General features: G+C 44.7%; 3 long non-coding RNA genes across 4 annotated transcripts; all 3 read right to left on the minus strand.

Moving 5' to 3' along the window:
- Positions 1 to 602: 602 nt before the first annotated feature.
- Positions 603 to 3,385, minus strand: LOC116877053. Its single transcript, XR_004384523.1, has 2 exons — positions 3,009 to 3,385; positions 603 to 995 (listed from the first exon to the last, which is right to left on the minus strand). It is a non-coding gene; the product is annotated as an uncharacterized LOC116877053 (long non-coding RNA).
- Positions 3,386 to 4,764: 1,379 nt separating this feature from the next.
- On the minus strand, positions 4,765 to 5,619 carry LOC116877051. Its single transcript, XR_004384520.1, has 3 exons — positions 5,583 to 5,619; positions 5,285 to 5,320; positions 4,765 to 4,918 (listed from the first exon to the last, which is right to left on the minus strand). It is a non-coding gene; the product is annotated as an uncharacterized LOC116877051 (long non-coding RNA).
- Positions 5,620 to 5,624: 5 nt separating this feature from the next.
- On the minus strand, positions 5,625 to 16,422 carry LOC116877052. 2 transcript variants are annotated; one of them, XR_004384521.1, is made up of 4 exons: positions 16,179 to 16,422; positions 10,267 to 10,376; positions 7,127 to 7,233; positions 5,625 to 5,737 (listed from the first exon to the last, which is right to left on the minus strand). It is a non-coding gene; the product is annotated as an uncharacterized LOC116877052 (long non-coding RNA). The 2 variants fall into 2 exon arrangements; XR_004384522.1 differs by lacking the exon at positions 7,127 to 7,233.
- Between the last annotated feature and the right edge of the window lie 632 nt (positions 16,423 to 17,054).

Below are 17,054 nucleotides of genomic sequence, written 5' to 3' on the forward strand. Positions count from 1 at the left end.
TCTTTGATCGTGTCCTTATGATAATCTTCTAAAAGGCTTCTTTGAGGCCCCAGAACTTGGGTATTTGTTACGGGGACCAAATTAGCCTGAACTGCTGATCAAGTCATCTTTGAGAAAAGCAGATCTTCCATGTTCTTGGCACACTCTGCCCCTCCCCCATGCCCCTTTGCTTTGGCCAGCTCTCTTCCTAGGCCCAGAGCTGGTTATCAGCAGCAAGGTACTCGGGAGATAAATTGTTTATAGCCGACGTGCCATTACCGGATATTTTCAGGGAGTTTGATTTGAAGGGCTTGCCTTGAAATTGTGTGCCATGTGTCTCCAAGCCATTGGTATGTACTATTTTTACTTATCAACTGTATTTGCATACTGCTTTTTAATATGCAAATACTTAGCCACACATGATCTCATTGGCCGGATCCAACAGTGTTTTTCTGAAACACAAATCTGATAGTACCACTTCCATCGCTTAAACCCTTTGAAGTCTCCGTGGCACTCTCAGGTTCCAGTCCAAATTCCCCAACATGATTTATAAATCTCTATGACTGCCATTTCACTTAGCTTTTACTGAAGAAGGAAAAAGAAAAAAAAAAAAACACTCAAAATTTAGCTGAATAAAATAATAGCCATTTATTTAGCTCATGATTTTATGAGTCAGTAATTTGGGCTGGGCTCAGCCGGGCAAGTTCTTCTAATGAGCTTTGCTGGGCTCACTCACGCATCTGTGGTCAACAGCAGGTCAGTTCTGCTTCTGAAGATAGTTGACTACAGCCCAGGGATGATCAAGAAGACATGGGGCAAGTGTCTCTCATCACCCAACATGTTATCATGGACTTATAAAATCGGGTCAGTCTCCAAGAAAAGCAAGCAGCTTTTCTGGGAAAGCATTTTTCGAGCCTCTTCTTGATCTTCCTCTTATAGTTGCTAATTTCTCATTGGCTGAAGCAAGTTCCATAGGTGATTCAGATTCAAGGATGAGACGAGAAAAGAGATGTCCCCTGTTGATAAGAGGAAAAGATGATGTGGTCATTTTCACCATCTACCACAACTTCCTTTTCTAGTCTCATCTCTGTGTCCCTGTTTTCTTCTGCACAGACTCTGTTCCAGCCAAACAGAACTGCTTACAGCTCCCCGTCCTGCCTTCTTCTTTTATGCTTCCAAGCTATGGTTCAGGCTAATGCCTTGCCTCCATTATTCACATAGCTGATTCCAACTGGGTCACATCCTAGATGTCCCTTCCTCCAGGAAGCCTTCTCTCAACCCCAAGTATTATTTTACAGTCTTCTCTGTGCTTCCTCTCCCAGCCCTTACCATGCTCTGTTACAAATGTCTGTCTTCTTGTCTATTTCTCCTACAAGACTCTAAGGTACTTGAGGGCAACATTTGTTAACTGTTGCGTATTTGGTACCTAGGGCCAAATAGTGGGAGCACGACAGCTCTTACTGACTAACTGCACGTGAATAAGTGGAAGAAAATAGGTGTAGGAAAGCTTTTTGCACATCCGTAAGCACCGACATTTCATGAGGATGGAATCTGTGAGCTGGAGGGGACCTTAGTTATCTTCTTGTCCATGTATAAACCCTTGGAACATGGCTACTAATTGCTCCTCAGTCCATCAGGCACAGCCATAGAGATGAAAAAGTCTTCCCTTCAGCAGAGCTATCTATTGCTGAACTGTTTTCAGGCTCAAAACTCTCTTTCCAATTGAACCCAAAACTATTTCCTCGTGCCTCGCACCTGTTGTGTGAGACCGTCCGTCTGAAGCCTCAAAGGTAGAAAGTAATCTAGTTGCCACACATCAGGCCTCTTCCTCTGAGATGTAGCAACTGTTGCTCTCCTAGCATGTTCTTATAGCCCTCACCATCCCGCTGGCCCTCCTCGGGACTTGCCCAATACATCTCGGCTTCTCTTGGAAAATGACATCCAGAGCTGGGCAAGATCTTCCCCTGGGATTGAGAGATGCATCTCCCTGTAAACCAGTCATCAAGACCGTGGCGGCAGCCGCGAAGTTGAGGAGTGCTGGGAATCGCAGCCCCCATAGAAATGGAGCTCAGGCGCAAATCAAAATATTAGGATGACATTTCTAAAAAGCACGTTTCATCTGGCACTGGCATGAGGACAACCTGTGTCTTTTTTTTTTTCTTTCTTTCTTTAACCTATTCTTAACATTTGTATCCAGGTCGTGGTCCCCAAAAGTTCAAATTTTCCCAATTTCAAATACATATTTCTGGTAGAAAGTGGCAAGAGATAGTGAAGTGGGTGTCTGTTTATGAACAGACTGTAAGCTTTGGAATGAAGCAAACAGGGATCAGACAACTCGGTCCAAAATGCAGTAGGTGTGTGCATTAAGGAAGGGACTTAAACCCCCCTACGCTGTGCTTTTTCCTCATCACCTCTGGGTTACTGTTAGGATCACATGTGTATTTCAAGCTTGCCAAGTGTCAAGCGGAGTGTATTGGGCTCGTCTTGTAAGAAGACAAAATGGAGACTCCCAGGCATCCCAGAGCTAGTAAAGGGACATGCTGAGCCCTAAAGGCAAGCTTCTTTAGCTCCAGATCCCATCACCCAGTGAACACTCCCGCAGTCTTGGCACCTGCATCTCTACCTTGAGAGAGCGGTGGGTGATTCCTGTCACTAAAGGTGATGGAGTGTTCTGCCCCAGCTCAGTAGCCACAGGGCTCACGTGGTGGCAGGGCACAGCCCTCAGTGGTTCGGGCCTGGCAAAGACTCCACTCAGTAAATACTCCGTGAATCTCTTTGAGGTTCGGCAGCAGTGACCTGTTTTGTTGCTATATTGGCACACTCCCAGAAATAGGTTAGAAAACAGGAAAATTTTTTAAAGACGGGGGTGGGCGGGGGAGAAAACCCACTCTGATGTGTTATTTCGCTAACAGCCTTAACTTTGTAATAAATAAAGACTGCAAATGGGAAGCAAATGCATAAACTGAAAATACGCTGAGTGAATCATGGCACGCGGTACGTACAGTATATAAATATTCATGTTAAATTACCTTTTACTCCGACTCCATGGTTCTCCTGTGTGCACTTAAGGCTGAGTGCTTTCCGTAGGCCTTAGTTACCGACACAAATGCGTGTGACTTTTGTGAGAGCCTGAGGAGTAACTAAGGACTATTAGCACAGGCCTGAATGATGTCGGATCCCAGTGTTAGCCCCAGAAGCTCAAGCACCCTGTCTGCTTTTGGCAAGAGAACAGTAATCCATCTCCTGGTCTTTCCTAGTCAATGGAAACTGAGCTGAGGGAGAAAATCCTTAATCTTAGCAACAGCAGAATCTGGAATTTGAGCTACAGAGCTTAGAGGAAAAAAAATAAAAAGCCTCGTTGAAAAGTTCAAATCTAAGTAATCAGTTTCTGAAAGAGTCTTTTGTGTGAACTGGAGCCGGCCCGCATGGGCAAAGAGGAGTGAGGGCCATTCAGGGAGGTGCCCGAGCTTTCAGGAATGCGGTGCACGGTTGGTTCCCTTCCTGTGGGGAGAAGCATGGCAGCCCCAGAAGGGCTGGTACAGGCTGACACAGCACTCCTTGGGAAAGCCAACAGGGGGAGTGAACGTGCCAGGAGGCTCAGCGGGCTCAGAGGCCAACATTCCCTCCCTTCTTTAGCTCTGGCCTCCCAGTGACCTTGGGGTTAAACTACAGTCAAGTCCAATGGCCATGATAACACTTATCTCATTCCTCTGTGCTGTGTGGTGAGCCCCTTCCCACCAAAGGGAACGTTTTAAATGAGAGCGGTTGGAATTTCTTACCAGGACACGGAAAGAGGTGTTGCAATCTTACCCCCCAAGCCCTCCCGGCTTGTGCCTGCCCAGGAACGCAAAGTGTGTGGAACGTGTAAGACTGTGTGTGGTTGTGTGTGTTCACATCATGCTAGGAAAGTATCTGAACAGAAAAAGGATCCTACACAAATTCTGATGTATATAATGGCAGAATGACTTTAAGGCGTTAAACTTGGGGCGCCTGGGCTGCTCAGTCTGTTAGCAACCAACTTGTGACTCTTGATTTCGGCTCAGGTGAGGATCTCAGGGTCCTGGCATTGAGCCCCCTGTTGGGCTCTGCGCTCAGTGCAGATCCTGCTTGTCCCTTTTCCTCGGTTCCTCCCCCACCCGCATGCTCTCTCTCAAATAAATAAATACATTCTTAAAACAAAACAAAACATGTGAAGCCTAGCTTTCTTCTATGCCTCATGGGTGCAAACTCATTACGTCAGCATTTCCTTCCCATACGAGTATACAGTCCATGAAGTTAAAACTTCCTAAGTATAGCTTTGGGTGTTTGTTCCAGTTAACTCAACAAGCACTTTCAGAACACCTGTGAGGAGGCAGGGACTCTATCCAGGGCCAACACGGCTCGTGCAGAGAAGAACGGAGACCCCGTGTCAGACCAAATTCGGATTCTGGCTCTGCTGCTTGGACCTTTGAGACTTTCGGTAAAAATGCTGAAAGTTGTGATGCCTGTTTCTTCATCCATACAGTGTTGGTAACAGCGCACCGTAGGGTGGATGTGAGGATTCAGCGAAAGAGCATGTCCGCAACCCAGGAGCCTGATGCGTGTTTGCTGGGATTGCATCTCCAGGGCCGCCTGCGTGGAGGGCACAGCCTCGCAGGGAGCTGTTCAGTAGAACAGAGCGTGTCGAGGTGTTGAGGTCTTGAGTGGCGTGTGAACAGAGTTCCAGGGAAAGGCAGACACAGGGAAACTAGAGAGAAGAGCTAACGGGGTGGAGTATGGAAGGTATCCTCCTTCAGGATGGAGGCTCAGCAGGAGCAGGTGGAAGGAGGTGGGAACCTGAGACGTTGTGTCCATCCAAGGCACTCGATTGATGGAGGATTGGGAAATAGTTCTATTTCCTGTTGGTGTTAGAGAATCTTTGCGAAGTATCTCTGGCTCCCTATTTTTGGAGCATTTATGACTGTTTAAGATGAAATATAAAATTAAAAATTAAAAACTTAAAAACCAGTTAAAGAATAGAATAGAATACAATAGAATAGAATAGAATAGAAAATAGATTTCAAGGGAGAGAGCCATGCACTGAATGCCTACATGTCCTTTGCATGTGTGATTTTCTTTCACTTACTCTAAATAACCTCACAAGAAAAGTATTATTACCCCCACCTTAACAAATGTGGAAACTAAGGCTTAGAGAGTTGACACAGCTCATCTAGGTTCACATCATCAGTAAGAGCGGGGAACTGCGGTGCCAACCCCACCTTAATTAAGGAACTTTGGCACTGGGCAGTAGGAAGATAGGCTCCCTTCCCCATGCAAAAGGACTCACCTGTTTTTTGCTTGTCTGTCAATATGTGGAATACTCCTATGAGGTAAGACATAAAATTTACAGAAATCTAGGCACCATGACTGGTTCATGCTCACATCAAAAGCTAAGGCAGAAGGGCCATGTGGAAGGTCCATTAACACCAAGACTGGGATGGACCTATCCCTACGAATCTCTTTGATGAGAGCTCACGTCATCTTCATACACTCTACATCCCACACACTGCCTCCTGGCAAATGGAGTCCCCTTTTCCTGACCCTCCAACAACCCAAATAATCCTTATTCTTTTGAGAACCATTACCTTAGTGATCAGTAGCTTAAATCACATTTTCTTTATATTCACATGCAACCCAAAATGGCAAAGAAAAGATGACAGGAGTTGCAGGAAGTGGGATGGGTTCAAAGAAGTAACTTGAGCATTCCTCAGGACAGGAGAAATGAGTCAGGTTTCTTCTTCTGCCAAAGGAAGCACAAACTCATCATTACGTGGGCATGGGTGAGGACCACATGTATAACCCCTGTTGGGCCCTGCTTCATCTGCTTAGCCCTAAAACACTGCCAACTCTTTCACGTCTGATCTAGAAAATAGAAATACTAAGTGTCACAGTTAGCTTTCCTTAAATACTCTGCACCAGGAACTATGCCCTTAAGGTCAACAAGCCTTAGGTCATCGCATTCTGTAATCAGCTCTACCATGCTGTGAAGTTTGTGCTGGGTATCTTCCCTTTGCCCTCCACCACTGTCCCCACCCTCTTCTACTTTGTTCCCTTGGCCCTGGGAGGGCTGGTCTCTATAGCTTGTAACACCTGCTTTCTTGCCCTCTGGCTTCTCCTTGGGTTGGGCCAATAGGCAGCCTCAGGAGAGCAGGGTTTGGAAGAAAGGAAGCAAAGGAAGGTCAGGTCCTCTCTCTATGAGGCTACTTCTGGTAGACTAAGGTCTTGGCTTTTCTCAAACAGGTCTTTGCTAAGCCTCTCTTCCCCCTTTGAGTTCCTGTCCCTTGTCTCTTCCCTCTTTCCCACTGGCTTACATGTAGCCACAGCTCTGCTATGAACCTGAGTTACCGCACTACCTTGTGTGGCTTCCTAAACCACTTTTATACATTTATAGCTTCCTTTTTTTTTTTTTTTTTTTTGGTAACTAAAACCTGTTTGAATCACCCTAACCTAAGCAGCCTCTATTTCCTGTCAGGATCCTGATATAGGCACCACGATTATACCCATTTTATAGATGGGTCCTCACACTAAGTAAAGCCACATGTCCAAGACCTCATAGTTATCCAGTGGCAGAACTGGATTTCAAAACCAGCCCACCTTCTTAACTGCTGTAGTGGAACAGCAGTAAATAGTTCTGGACAATGCAGGCACACTGGGCATCCTGGGGACGCAGCCTTGTACCTCCTCACGGGAACATGTGGTGGGAAGAATGACACAGGGCAGACGGTTTGCACCCCTGTCAGCCTCGCTGTCAGTCAGAGCTTACCCAAAAGAAAGTGGGCAAAAAACAGACATCCTCACTGGGCTTGCTGTCCCTGCCACTAGACTCTATGATACTGGGGCAGAAAACACCTGCCAGTGCAGGAAGGCTGGGAAGGACCACCAGACACATTGAAATCCTGGCTGGGAATCGTATTCTAGAACCCCATCAACCTTTCTCTTATGGCCCTGGTTGAATTAAGAGAGGATCCCATTGGGGCCAATAGACTAGAACAGACAATGGTTGATGGTTTATTCCAAAAGGAAAATCAGGGCCACATTTGACCACCCCCAACACTGAATTCATTCACTAGACCCTAGGAGAATTCATAGCCAGAACTAAAGATGCCACTTGTATCTGAGCAGGACTGACCTCAGCATGCGAGTTTCTGTCTTCCACCTCAGGAAGCTGCATCATCTTTATTTAACTCTACAACACTGAGCCTCCCTCTGCAGCGTGAGGAATTTATCATCTCAGGCCTCAGATTAAGTGAAAAGAATTTTTTTTAGCTGAAATAGTTATGTATATACATTTTCATAAATCATTTTACCATAAATTAGGAAGAAGTCTACTTCCTCTGCCTAAAGCAAAAAAGATTTTAAGCGACAGTTCTTGACAGTGCCTTCTTCCAAGTAGTTCTGGAACCTCTTGTGCCTATCTTGGGACTCAGCATACTGAATTATGTTGACAGATTATCTCCTGCCCTGGAAAGTGAGGTCCTTATAGGCAGATCCTGTACCCTCTTTATCTCTCTGTCCCTGGCCCAACACAATGCCCAGTGTACAGCAGGCACTCAATACACATTCCAGGAGAACGCACGTGGATGCCCTCAGAACATCCTGGGAGGGCTCCCATCGGTGTGTGTTATGCAATTACGGGTTGACTCATAAGCCTCATCCACGAAGGGAGACACCATCTTTTATTTAATTTTATACCTCCCATGTTTGGAATATCATGACTGCTCAAAATATGTTTTATATGAAAAAAAGAGATGGAGGATACAGCAAGCAAGAAATAAAGCTTCATTGTCTTTGGCCCCCTTACACTGCGTGGACATACTTAGATGGCTCTTTGGGTTGGTGTCAGAAGGTTAGACCCACTGTATGTCCCAGTCATTCCACAGAGGGCTGAATTTCCATCACGGAGTTGCCATAAAGAGAGGACAATGGAATGGAAGGGTCTGATAAGCAGGAGACTAGTGGGGCTGGTCACAAGAGTAACAGCCTCTTCCCTCACCCAAGCCAACTAGTTATTCCTAAGATCTCAGGTCCAGTGCCCCTTCCTACAGGAAACTACGCCCGGTTCTCCAACAGCAGTCGTGTTGTTTTCCTTCAAACACTTCATTCCGTATGTTATTGTACATTCACTGGTGTGATCTCTTTGGCAAGTGCCTGACTCTCCTGAAAGTTCCATCGGTGGCATCTGTTTTGTTCATTATTCTATTCCCAGGACCAAGCATGCTGTCTTCCAATGAGGTGTTCAGTAAATCAGTACTGAATGAATGAATGAGGAGTGAATAAACAAACTGTCACTCTATGCTCAACTCATACTGGACCACATTTTCTCATTCCTGATCCAATGTTCTTTCTCCCAGTACCAGCCATTTTAAATATTGTCTTTTATGTGTATGTAGGAATTGAGGTTTTCCGCGAACCAATCACTCTGACCCGCCCTCTCATCTGTTCACATGGGTGCTGTCCCTGCAGGTGGCCTATCCAACATCTTGGCTACCTCATAAAAGAAAGCTGGAAACTCTAACCCAGTGTTTGTTTGTTTGTTTCTAAACCAGTGATTTTTAAACATGCTTTCTGTAGAAGACCACTTTTAAAATCTATATCCAACAAACTGTAGTATATCCTAACAATGGAATATTATTCCGTGATAACAAGAAATGAGCTATCAAGCCACGAAAAGACATGGAAGAAACTTCAGTGCAAACTGCTAATAAAAGAAGCCAATCTGAGAAGCCTACATGTTGTACAACTGCAATGACAGAACACTGGGAAAACTGTGGGGACAGTAAAAGCTCAGTGGAATCCAGGAGCTTAGGGAGAGTTGAACAGATGAAGCACAGGACATTCTTAGGACAGTGAAACTACTGTCTCTGACCCTGTCATGTGCATACATGGCATTACGGGTTTGCCAAAACTCATAGAATGTCTAAGGAATGAACCCTGATTTAATCGATGGACCTTAATAATAAAGACTCAGTATTAGTTCATCAATTTTAACAAATGTACTACACTAAAGGAAGAGAAATAAAAGAGAAAAAATAAAATAAAAGAGAAAACCCTGGAGTGGAGAGGAAAAGGGAAACATGGGAACACTGTAATTTCTGCTCAATGTCTGTCCCTATAAATCGAGAAGTGCTCTAAAAAGTCCACTACTTTTTTAAAAAATCTGTATCCTAGCTGGTCACTCAACACATAAGACTAGATGGGTCCTAGCTGAAGTAGGAGTGCAGTCCTTCCCACTTTCTATCTACAAACTCATCTCAGACCTCACTTTCCTCCTTGTGGGTCCCTGAGATACTACTGTGGCTATGCAATTACATGAAACCTTCCGTTGTTTTGCCTAACCCCCCAGCTCCCATCCCCACCCCCGCACCCCAAGTATGCCCTAAATAGTCTGACCTGATTCCCTGCTCTGTAGTCCAAGCTACTGTTTTGCAGTCCAAGCTACTGCTCAGTAGCCCATGACTATATTAGAAAGGCAGGTGGTCTCCTTGTGGCTTCTCATGGACTTTAGCACAATTTACATGATTGAAACACTACTCTTCCCACTTTGGCATTTCCATTGCAGTGGCTGAGAAATCCCAGTTTCGGCCCAGGCATCTCCCACAAATTTCTACATCGGACTCGTGGGTATGAGAGACCGTGGAGGAGTACAGACAGGACAGAACAGATTTTGAACTGGGTATATGTGAGGCCAGACGGTTTTCATATTCCAAAGTCACAGCCAAGACTCCTCAGCAGTCCTACTTATAAACACACCCCAACTGCTAACAAAGAATCCAACAGAGAACTCAACAACCCCTTGAAGGCAAACCAGAACCTGTTAACTAAAAGTGGTGACACTACAATTACTGGCAAATGTTTGCTGGGCAGAAGAGGAGTCTGTGAAATGCTGCAGGGCACGGAGACAGTCAGGAGCCAGTTCCACCAATTAATGGAGTGCTTCCAGTAGCAGTTGTGTCTGGGAGAGTTTCTGAAATAAGCCCTGGCTGCACCAGCTGAGGTCCCTGGGAAGGGGGGAGCAAACACTCTCTCCAGCAGCAGGGAGGCAAGAAGCACAGCATCAGCATCGCCATGGCTACCCAGCAGAGCCTGCCTCAAAGCCTTTCAGGAATCTCTGCTATTTGTGGAAACTGGATTGCATTCCCCAAAGACCAGCATTCCTCCACACCATGCACTTTCTGCGGCTGCTTCTCTTTACTTTCTCTCACTCCAATTAAAGAGGCAAGAGTGGACCCTTGTCCTCCACTCATGCTGGCGACCTTTCATGACACTCACCTGGAATGCCCCCATCAGAGGCCATACATCGCAGAGTTGATCCCAGCAATTTTCATTCCCATATATTCACAGGCCATCATGTGAAACACCATTAGCATACTCTTGAACTCCTAATGGGATTGGAGGAAGAAAAAAAAAAAATAGGTCCTCATTGATGTGACCAATGTGCCAATTAGGGACTGAGGTCTTTCTTCTTTTGCGTTTCTGCATTGTCATCTGAACACAATCTCAGGCGTAGGTGAGTGACAAGACAATGTAATTGCTAGTATATTTGCCACAAAGAACACCCAGTTAGAACCTTCCCACTGGGGCCAGCAGTGGATGTTAGTCTGCATTTTTTCAAATAAAATAGGGGAAATGTGTAAATTGGTTAAGAGTTTTGGGAAAACAATAGAAACTGAATAGAACCGACCCTCTCAAGTCACCTAACAAAACAAAACAAAAAACATCCACAGGAGTCTGTGAGGTTTCCTGTTCAAATGTCCCTAATGGGGCACCTGGGTAGCTCAGATGGTTAAGCATCTGCCTTCAGCTCAAGTCATGATGCTGGAGTCCCGGGATCTGGATGGAGCTGTCCATCTCCCCACATCAGATTCTCTGATCAAAGGGGAGTCTGCTTCTCCTTCTCCCTCTGTTCCTCCTCTGCTCATACTTGCTCACTCTCTCTCTCAAATAAATAAAATCTTTAAAACAAGCAAAAAAAAAAAAAAAAAGTCCCTAATGTTGTCTGTGCCCACACATTTTCTTTTCTGGCCACTATATCTCTATTATTCCAGAAGAGACACCATTTTATTTTTAGGGTAGTGTCTCCAACATTGCTTCTTTTGCAACCCTGACCCAAATATGCACTTCTAGTGGGATATGCCAATAATCATATCCTAATTACTTAGCCACAGGATGGACATCTCACCAAAAGCAGACCAATCAGAGTTCTTTCTAGGAGCATGCAGAATAGAACTGAAGGGAAAAGACCTTTTTCCCTTCGCTGGGAAACTGAAAAAGTGATTTCTGGAGCTGAGGACAGGTGTAGCTCCAGGAAAAGCTTTTATCTAAAACAATGAAGAAGACATGCAGAGAAAAGCAGACATGATAGGGAGAACCCTGTGGACATTCAAGTCCTTGGTTTAAGGTACATGGGGTAGACTTGAATCATGTCTCCTTTTATCCACAACCATCATGAATCATCTGGCCCCAGTTATGCCTCATGAGGGATATCAGAAACGAGCAGAAGAACCATCAAGTTGAGCCCAGCCCAAAATGACAGTACAAAGAGTTATGAGCAAATGAAAGGTTGGCTGTTTATTTCAGCAAGTTTTAGCATGGTTTGTTGTTCTACAATGAATAACTTGTGGGTACCTGGGACCTTCCTGATACCATGTAAAGAAGGTGACAGTAGGACAAGAAACCATGTAGAAAGAAGAACCCATGTATCTCAAAGATCCCAGCTGTCCCAGCCAGCTGGCTAAGGTCACAGATACAACACTAAACCCAGCGGACACCACATGGAGCATATGTGAATCTCACACATGAGTTGCCAATCCACAGACTCATAAGCACACAGATGTTTATTTAAACTAAAACTTTAGAAGACACTCAGTTTTGGAATGGTTTGTTATTTAGCAAAAGCTAACCTCTCTAACTTTCTTGAAACCACTCATTTTTGCCTTTCTCCTGAAACCACCTGTCTTCCAGATTTCCCCCAATCTGCTGTGCAAGATTGTTCAGTGCATTCCTAATATCAAATCACTCTTCTTTCCTTGACTGAAAAATCTTGATTTTGTGTAGGGAGGCAATGTATCACCTCTAAATGCTCTACCCATTTCCCTTGCAGCTAGATATGGTTATGTGACACATCTGAAGCCTTTAAGAAGGATATGACAATTGAGGAGGCAGACCACATCTCATCCACCTTCCACCTTCCTTATTAGAATACAGATGTGATCACTGGAGCCACAGCAGCTCTTTTGAGATCGTGGGTTTAAAAAAAGAGAGGAGAGAGAGAGAGAGAGAGAGAGAGAGAATATAAAAAAGAATCACAGAGATGCCATACCTGATTTTGTTGAAGAAAAAGAAAAAAATGGTCCTAAGACACCTGCTTAAAGTGAGCTGTTTCACACAGCTCAGTTAGATCTTCGGAGAAATGGGTTAGATATCTGAAACTGGTGATGGAAAGAGTCCTGATCAGTGATGCGGTCTTCCCCTGGGGAGTCCTGTGGTCACCTCTGCATGTCATACCATAGGATGCAAGATGCACTGCTTCCCCTTTCTCTCTGGCTCCCATTTAAACACAAAGGCATTTTCCTCTTTCACCTTAAAATAGATAAGATAAGTAGATGTTTTCAAAAAGCATTTATTTAAAACCCAAAGAAAAACTCAAAGAAAATAACTACAAGAAATATAAACAGCATGAAATTGCCCTGTTCCCATCACATTGGATCCTAAAATCACCAGTTAAGCTCTATGGATCCAACTCCAGTCTCTTAATAAGGATAGTGGTTCTCAAAGAGGAGTCACCAAATCAGAAGCAACAGCATTACCTGAGAACTTGTCAGAGATGCAAATTCCCAGGCCCCACCCCAAACCTACCTACTAATCCTGAGCTCTGGGGGCGGGGCTATCCGTAAGTGTTTGAACAACACCTTCCGGTGATTCTGAGGTAGTCAGTGTTTTGAAGCCACTACTTTATGATAAATATTTGCCAACATAGTAAGACAAGAAGCTCCCCACCTTTTCTTTAGGGTAAAGCCTAGGGTTTGATTCAAAGAGAATTTGGTGTCATATTGTGATCCTGCTGTATTAGCTGTGACATCTGGGGCCACATCTGATTAACCTGTGGTCTTCATTTGGTCCACAGATAAAATGCAATCATACTTTTTAGGATTGTTTAAGATGAAATGAGACCTACAAAATGCCTGCCCATAACCTGGCTCAAGTCAGCTATTAAATAAAGTCAGCTGACTCTCTTCACAAAGTCTGCATCTCAGTCCTGTTGCCACAGCTCAGTCCAGCAGCAAATGTCTGGTATATGCACCCAAATTACTTTCAAATATAAAAAATAAGTTCCCCAAGTCCAGTTCAAATCTCCCAATACTTCTAAATACACCCCCTTCAGCGAGGTGTCAAGATGGAGAGTCCTCGTTGTATTTTAACTGATTTGCTAGAATGACTGGCTCTAGTCAGGCCCCGGTGGTCTGGCCTTTCCAGACTGAGGCCAGAGGAACTGCCACCCCCTAGGGCATCTCTGGCCTCCTCACTTCCAGGATCCTTCCTTCAGTGTCCTTCTTTTCGATGAACCCTAAATGACCTTTAACCATATCCTAAATACTCAGAGAGTTAATCATACTCAGAAACAATCATCTGCTCAGAGGAACCAATTCAGAAACAGCTGAGTGCAAGATAGACCCTTGACCATAGTTTTTTGTTTGTTTGTTTTGGGTTTACTGTTTTGAACAAGGAATCTATATCCGTGATTAAAAGATTCAAATATTATAAAAGAGGAGATTATGCAAAGTTATTCTCTTTTGTACTGCTGGCACTTAGATCCCTACCCAGAGACAACTATGCTTACCAGCTTTTTGGATGAACTTTCAGAAATAGTCTATATATGGAAAAATCATGGAAAAAAAACTATATATATATATATATATATATATATATATAGTGAGATATATATGTGTGTGTGTACATATGCACATGTACACACACATACATTACCCTCTCTGTTTTCCACAGAATGTAATATATTATACACACTGTCTGCACCAAGAATATGGAAATCATGGGCAGAGGGAGATTAATAAGAGACCTTCATGATCTTCGGAGTCCTATATGGGGAAGCCAGAGAGTTTGGATGATATCATCGGCAACATAGAAAAATCTTATCCTGTGTGTCCTGTGTCTCTGGCTACAGGCAGACACTCTCTTGATGACTGTATCCATGTATGCAGAAGTGTGAATACCTGTGTGCCTTACTCTGCAAACACACAAACAGGACCACACCCATCTTTTGGGATCACTGCTCTCTGTTACACCCACCTGGTCACTCATCAGGCCTAGACTGGTCTTCCAGCCCCTGGGATGAATTGCTGCTAGAAGGCCCTGTACTGACTTGCTCCCTGTTCACTTTTCTCACACCCAAGACTGTGTAGCAACATCCAATTTACAGGGGTATTCTTACTTGACACTGCCCAAGCCTTAAAGCCCAGTCTGCCTAACGGCATATATCCTCCTCCTGCATTCCGGACACTAGCTAACAAAAACTGATGGGATCTTAAACTGTTTCTCCCCCTATTTACAGATGGGAAAAATGGGACCCAGGCCTAGGGCCAGGGAAATCCCTAAAGGATCGTGGATAGCAGTACACCCTAGAATCAGGACTCTGGGATCAGCTTGGGCAAAGAGACTTTGGATGTCTAACAGTAGTAAGTTCTAATCCTGGGTTCACTACAGGAGACCTGTGTTTTCCTCATTCTGAGCCCTTGCTGGAAGACCTGTAAGGTGTGATAATAGTACTTACATATAGAATAATTAGGGTTATAAAACAAATATATGCAAAACACCAAATAATGTATACTACAGAATAAGCATTTGCCAAATTTTAAGTGGTGCTCCCACATTTCTTAGAGGTTCACCCTCTGAGCTCTAGCTTGCTTTCCTATTTTGTAAACATTATTCAAATATATAGAGTAGCTCCTGCATGGGGGATACAAAGATGATCAAGACAGTTCCTCTGTCCTTGAGAAGTGAAGGGGTGGCAGAGAAACCTAGCTAGTTCCCACACTCCAGGGAAAGCTTCCTTCTGTGGAGGTGTGATGAGGCACACTGGGAACACAGAATACTTATCTACCTGCTGTTGACAGAATAAAGGGCAGGGTGTGTGTCTCTGCTGGACCAAGGACAAGCATGGGGCGAAAGGGAAATACCCATTTCCAGCCATATTTCCTCAACCATGCCCACAGATCCCACAGAGTTACTCAATGGCACCCCAGCATCTCTCAGTTTTTTTCCAAATCCTATAGCCAGCGCTGTGGGCACTTTCATTTCCGGGCTTCCAGATGCACAGGAACACAAGAGTCTCCCTCCTCTGCAATAAGGCATGTCCTTCCACCTTTCACACTCAGGCCCCTGCACGACCTCTAGATGAAGACTCCGGAGAAATAAGCCTCAGAGGGTAATTTGTCAAGCGCGCCATTCGGCAACAGGGCAGGGAATCTTTCCTGACTTCTGCAGATAGGAGCTCACATCACAGCATGAAATTTGTTTACCCTTATCTTTGCACACAAGAACAAATTATCCCACCCTTGTTATAAATCCAGCAGCCCTGCATCTGTGAGCAGGTTTCCACGTAAATCTCCGGCAAACGCTCCTTGGCTGACTGTTCACTTTGCTGCCTTTCCCTGGCCCCAGCTCATGGGACTGTTAGTCTCACCAGTGGACACCCTGGTTTTCTTCTGTAGAGATAACAGAAGAAAAGAAAGAGAGCAGCCAGGGTCACGTTTGCCACAAAAACCCCACCACCCACAGCAGAGCAGGTATCCTCTCTCCCAGCTGAACTGCCGTGGCTCCATGGGCCAGAAAGATCCAACAAGCCACAGGGAGATCCTGGGAGGCCAGAACTTACCAGCCTAGAGGGCCCCTTGCAGACTCACTCTGTTCCAGACAGTTAGTATGAACAGATGGTCCCGAGTCAGGCGAGGAATCTGTCCAAGTGGATTTTAAATGTCCTCAGCAGTCATTTAAATAATGTGGGTCATGCAGGGGAAGGGGACCCCTCCAGACAGCTAAGAGATAGGTGCCCATCAGAGTAAACATCCTTGGGCTGGATCCTTAGACCTCAAAGAAAATAGGATGGCTTAGTAGAAAAAAAAAAAAAAAGATATTAACAACAGCAACAATAGCTACAGAGCCCTCACCTTACAGCGCAGGGCTCCATGGGGCTCAGGGTTAGGGTCCCTGAGTGTAATTCTCTGGCGTTACCCCTCCAGGTGTATGACCCCGCAGTGCCCATGGTAGTTCACAGTAGAAGAGGGGCGCTGTTCAAAGTAGGGACCTGAAGCACAGAAAGGTTAAGTGAGATGTTCAGGGACACACAGAAGTAAGAGGTAAGAGCTTGATTCAACAGGCGGTCAGACTTCAGAGCCTATGTTCTAAGATAGTGCTTCCTACGTGCTAACACACACAAGAAGCTTCTGGTGACCTTGCTCAGATGTAGATTCTGACAGATCAAAGTAAGGGCCTGAGATCCTGTCTTTCCCACAAGCTTGGCTCCCAGGTGAGGCCCAGGTGAGGCCCATGAGGCCAGGTCAAAGACCACACTTGAAGGGAGGGCAGTCCAGCCCAGCACTATAAAGTGGAAGGGGAGTGCCTCTGTTGGCCTGCCTACTCTTGTTACTTGTCCAAAGAGAAGGAAGAACAAAAATCGGGAGTGAGCTCCTAGAAATGTTGTAACTATTTGACAGTTATTTTATATCTGCCAAATCCAGTAACAAAAGTTAAGGTTTGTACAACATTTTATTATTTTTACTTCATCTAGTAATTTATATCAATGTTGTTTTATAAAGGTATTGCACACAAACAGTTAGAAATTATAAACAAAACCAAAAAAACAAAACAAACAGCCTAGTCCTGCCCCACAGAAAATTTGAAAATCACTTCTCAACACTACTACTCTGTACTGATTCCCTCACAAATGGAGAGTCTGGGACCAGGGGGTGTATGAGTGTCTGTACCAACTCTGTTCCACTTCCTATAGGTTCCATTTTCTTGTGGTTTTGAGGCAGTTCTGGTAT

This window comes from Lontra canadensis, unplaced genomic scaffold (genome assembly GCF_010015895.1).
Source record: "Lontra canadensis isolate GAN:19392208 unplaced genomic scaffold, GSC_riverotter_1.0 scaffold49, whole genome shotgun sequence".
Classification (NCBI taxonomy): domain Eukaryota; kingdom Metazoa; phylum Chordata; class Mammalia; order Carnivora; family Mustelidae; genus Lontra; species Lontra canadensis.